Genomic DNA, 6000 nt, shown 5'->3' on the forward strand with positions numbered 1-6000 from the left:
TTGAATTAGGCATTGCAATTTGCTGGGGGTTGTTATTTTTGTTGTTAATAAAAAGAAACAGTCATTCTACATGCTATATTTAAATTATTGTTTTCTATTTCTAACATATTCTTCTTGCTAGTTTTCTTATCATTCAATTGCAGGTTGAATTTGGCAATATATTACTTCTGTTACATAGAGTTAATAAATATTCTCCCAGAGGACTATTTTCATATTTATTTAATTTATTCACATATTTCTGTTTTTAAATTCATTTATAAATTAATTTTTTAAAAAACATAAAAACACTTCTTGAATTTAGATAAACATTGCTACCTTGAAGCCTTATGCCAAAATGTTATTTTTGGAATTCTAAATATAAGCTCCACTGTAAAAGGCAGCTTTGTAAATTTCTCCTAAATGATATGTTCTCAAAACCTGTTCAAAAAGTATTGAGTGTTCAAGAGTTCATTTTTTAACTCATTTACTTATTAAGACCTCTTCTCCACCTTACATCTTATAAATCAAATATTAACATGGCACATTTCCCCAGTAACTTCAATAACACTATGCAGTGTTCAAAAATTATTAACATATATGTACCATCTGTTCTCAAATATCACACACTGAGATATCTATATTTGTACTTCCTAATTTTTTTTTAATTTCTAGAATTTTCTCCATGTACTTATCATCACCTAAACAGAATATGACAATTTTGTTTTTCAGACCTGAGCATCAATCTGATGAAATTATTTTACAGATACAGAATAATGTGCATGAGGTTTTGCAACAAAAAAACAGAGACAGAGTTAGGCAAAATTCAAAGCGGAATCTTGACTCTCTCACTTAGTTATGTGGGAGTGTGCAAATTTGTTTAATATCAAGTACATTTATTTCCTCTGCTGCATATTTTCAAAGGAGAAAATAAATATCCAACTGGCTAATTTGTTGTGAAAATTAATACCAATAAAATAACAGTTTAATGTATTGTTAAATTACTAGCAATGATGTTTTAACTTTCTTCATAACAAGTCAATGAGATAGATAACAATGAGCATTTCCATTGTACAGGTGACAAAACTAAAGCAAAGAGAAGAAACTGCATAATGTGATATAGTAAGTAATACAGGGGATTCCAATTCAGATAGCCTGGCCCAATTATCTCACAATCACTCAGATTAAAGCATATTAAAAAGCAGAGACATTACTTTCTCCACAAAGGTCCGGCTAGTCAAGGCTATGGTTTTTCCAGTAGTCATGTATGGATGTGAGAGTTGGACCATAAAGAAAGCTGAGTGCAGAAGAATTGATGCTTTTGAACTGTGGTGTTGGAGAAGACTTGAGAGTTCCTTGGACTGCAAGGAGATCCAACCAGTCCATCCTAAAGGAAATCAGTCCTGGGTGTTCACTGGAACGACTGATGTTGAAGCTGAAACTCCAATTCTTTGGCCACCTGATGCTAAGAGCTGACTCATTTGAAAAGATCCTGATGCTGGGAAAAATTGAGGGCAGGAGGAGAAGGGGACGAAAGAGGATTAGATGGTTGGATGGCATCACCGACTCAATGAACATGGGTTTGGGTGGACTCTGGGAGTTGGTGATGGACAGGGAGGCCTGGCGTTCATGGGGTCACAAAGAATCAGACATGACTGAGCAACTGAATTGGAACTGGAACACATGCCAGTACATCAGTGGTTTGCATCTTTTTCTTTGTTTGGTAGCTAATATAATTTATATTATTTTTCATGAAGGATAAATATGTTAAATTCAACATTATGAAAATAGGGGTTCTGTAATAATAAGAATGTTTCATTTACATTCTTAAAAGGACTTTACATGTATTAGAGTTTGGGGTTACCTTTTCTGCCATTACATAATTCTTCTCATGTTTCCAACTTAATCGCTGAAATAATGTATTTTGGACTTAAGACTTTAAGTTAAAATTTAAAAATTTAAGTGAAAAACTATTCTGTAAAATAAAAAATGTGTAAGTCAAAAGGAAGGACTTTAGGAAATGCAAATCAAGGATCATTTTAGGCAGAATATTTGGCACAGAATCCTTCTTCCTTGTTTCCATTTTCACTAAGCATTTTGATGGGTTTTAATTTTCTGGAGAAGCTGTAACAAATGAAAAATTCTATGTAACAAAAACAACAAAATCAAAGAACGTCACTGTTCTTCCATATATGTTTAGCTATATCTGTACGTATGATATTAAATAGATTTGGCTTTAAGCCACATCAATCCCCCATTAATTTTGATTAATTTAAAAGAATTCAGTAATTGTTATACAAGTTTGTACACTAGGAGGCTATTGGTTTACATATAATCATTTGAGGTACATATTAAAAAGGTAAGGACTTCCTTTGTGATTCAGTGGTAAAGAATCTACCTGTCAATGCAGGGGATGTGGGTTCTATCCCTGGTCCAGGGAGATTCCACATGCCACAGGGTATCTAAGCCTGTGTGCCACAACTGTGGAGCCTTGAGAGTTGGCATGTCAAAACTACTGTATCCTGAGCACCCTAGAGCTCATTCTCTACAAGAGAATCCACTGCAATGAAAATCCCACACACACAACTAGAGAAAGCCCATGAACGGCAATGAAGATCCAGTGCAGACAAAAGTAAATAAAAAAAAAATACATATTTAAAAAGTAAATTCTCATTCTTCACCTCTAAAGAAATCTATAATTCATAATATTAATTGTACAACAATCCTCTAATATAATTATATGTAAAACATATAGTCAACAATGCATGACTTGAACATTCTATAATCCAGATCTAAAAATATGTTTTATCATAATTTTTGATGGTTTCAATAACTTGCTGAGTTTATCAACATATGTACTTCTTACTTCTTTATGTACTCTTATCCAATAATTTTGTCTTCTGTCTGACTTAGCCAACACTCTCTGGACATACATGTTTTGTTATTATCCGTAACTGTACCCTCTCTGTAATATTGATTTCTAGTATCTCTTCCTCTTACCTCAAATATTACTTGAGGGCACTGGTATTCTACCAATCTATTGACTCAACCATCTTTAACTTCTTTTCTCTACTTTTACTGGAATCCTTTCTTTCTTATTTACCTACTTTATCTATCCTGTCCCATCCTTATAATTGAGAAATACTCTCCTTATTTACAATTAGACAGCAGATCAATTACTGCCCCCAATATATTCTCCCCCCTGAAATACACCTTAAATTTACTTCCCTCATGTTCACCAATGTAATCTTTTAAAGATTATCTGTGATCATAATATTACTAAATTCAATTGTCATTCATCAGGATGTATCTTACTAGACTTATCAGAACCATTTATCACAGTTGATCACTTAGACCATCTCAAATATCTTCTTAATTAATCTCCATCTTGTTTTGATTTTCCCTCTTAATTTAATGTTATTTCTTATTATCTTTTATTGATTTTTCCTTATTTTTCTCAGGGAATTCAGTCTGACTTCTGTAGCTATACTTATACTTATATCATATATGATTCTATACATTTGGACAGTTTAAACTACCATCTGATGCTCATGGGTCTCAAATATTTACCTTTAATCCATGCTTCTCTTACGAACTCCTTGTCAACATGTGGGCATGTTCCTGGATGTCTCCTCTTAGATCTAAATGAGGCGTCTTATTCAACATCGCTAAATTACTGCTGCTGCTGCTAAGTCGCTTTAGTCATGTCAGACTCTGTACGACCCCATAGACGGCAGTCCACCAGGCTCCCCCGTCCCTGGGATTCTCCAGGCAAGAACACTGGAGTGGGTTGCCATTTCCTTCTCCAATGCATGAAAGTGAAAAGTGAAAGTGAAGTTGCTCAGTCGTGTCCAACTCTTCGCAACCCCGTGGACTGCAGCCTACCTGGCTCCTCCGTCCATGGGATTGTCCAGGCAAGAGTACTGGAGTGGGTTGCCATTGCCTTCTCTGCGCTAAATTACTAGAGAAATGCAACTCAGAACTACAGTGAGATATCAGCTCACCTTGTCAGAATGGCTATCATCAAAAAATCTGCAAATGATCAGTGAGGAGAAAAGGGAGGGTAGGGTAGGGTAAGAAGAGGGTAAGGTTTCTCCTACACTGTTGGTAGGAATGTAAACTGGTAAAATCACTATGGAAAAGAGTTCAAGGACTCCTTAAACTAAAAATAGAGTTGTCATATGATCCAGAGATCCCACTTCTGGGCATATATCCAGAGAAAATTTTAATTCAAAAAGATATATGAACCCCCTATATAGCAGCATTATTTACAACAGCCAAGACATGAAAGCAACCTAAGTGTCCATCAACAGAGGAATAGACAAAAAATGTAGTACACACACGTGGTGGGATATTACTCAGCTATAAAAAAGAAGGAAATAATAATACCATTTTCAGCAACATGGATGGACCTATAGATTATGATGCTAAGTGAAGTCACACAAATATCATATGATACCACTTATATGTGGAATCTAAGTATATATATATACACAAATCAACTGATTTACAAAACAGCAATAGATTCACGGACATAGAAAACAAACATAGTTACTAAATGGGCAGAGGGATAAATTAGGAGTTTGAGATTAAAATAAACACACAATTATATATAACACAGAAAACAAACAAGAATCTACTATATAGTAGAGGGAACTATATTCAGCATCTTGTAATAACCTAAAACAAACAGGTGTATATTTGTGTATAACAATCACTTTGCTGTATCAGTCAGTCAGTTCAGTCACTCAGTCGTATCTGACTCTTCGCAACCCCATGAATCGCAGCACACCAGGCCTCCCTGTCCATCACCAACTTCTGGAGTTTACCCAAACTCATGTCCATCGAGTTGGTAATGCCATCCAATCATCTCATCCTCTGTCGTCCCCTTCTCCTCCTGCCCCCAATCCTTCCCAGCATCAGGGTCTTTTCCAATGAGTCAACTCTTCGCTGTATACCTGAAACTAAAAGATCACTGATAAAGGCAGAGATACAGTAAAGGTAGGAAATAATCCACACATAAATATGATATCAAAACCAGCAATCATGAGAAGAGGGGACAAATACAGGATATTGCAAATGCATTTGAAAGTAAAAGGTCAGCAACTTAAAGCAATATGTTTTTTTAATATATAGATTGATATATCAAAACCTCATGGTAACCAAAACCCAAAAATCTATAATAGATACACACAGAACAACAAAAAAGAAATCCAAACACAATGCTAAAGTTAGTCATCAAATCACAAGACAAGGGAACAAAAGGGGAAAGAAAAAAAGAGAGAAAGAGAAAAAAAGGCCTCCAGAAACAAATCCAAAACAATTAACAAAATGGCAGTAAGAACATATAAATAATTAGCTTAAACATAAGCAGATTAAGTCCTCCAAACAAAATACATAGGCTGGCTGAAAGGATACATAAACAAGAGCTATATATATGCTGTCCACAAAAGACCCACTTCAGACCCACACAGACACACACAGACTGAAAATTAGGGGATGGAGAAAGGAATTCCATACAAACGGAAATCAAAAGAAAACTTTTGTAGGAATACTCATATTAGATAAAATAGACCTTAAATTCTGTTACAAGAGACAAAGAAGGATAGTACATAATGAAGAAAAGATCAATCCAAGAAGAAGCTATAACAATTGTAAATATATATGCAATCAACATTAAGACCACCTCAGTATATTACATAAAACAAATGTGAACAGCCATAAGCGAAAAAAATCAATTGTAACACAATAATAGTTGGGGAGGCTAAAATCCCATTCTCATCAACAGACAGATGATTCAGAGAGAAAATCAATAAGCAAACATAATAAGGCCTTAAATGACAATTAGACCAGGTGAACTTAATTTATATTTGTAGATCATTTCATCTAAAAGCAACAGAATATACATTCTTCTCAAGTGCACATGGTATATTCTCCAGGATTGATCACATGCTGGGATGAAAATGAGCCTCAGTCAATTTTAGAAACTAAAAATCCTATCAAGCATCTTTTTTGACCATGCTA

Source organism: Giraffa tippelskirchi, chromosome 5 (assembly GCF_054371585.1).
Source record: "Giraffa tippelskirchi isolate mGirTip1 chromosome 5, T2T-mGirTip1v1.2.pri, whole genome shotgun sequence".
Taxonomy (NCBI): domain Eukaryota; kingdom Metazoa; phylum Chordata; class Mammalia; order Artiodactyla; family Giraffidae; genus Giraffa; species Giraffa tippelskirchi.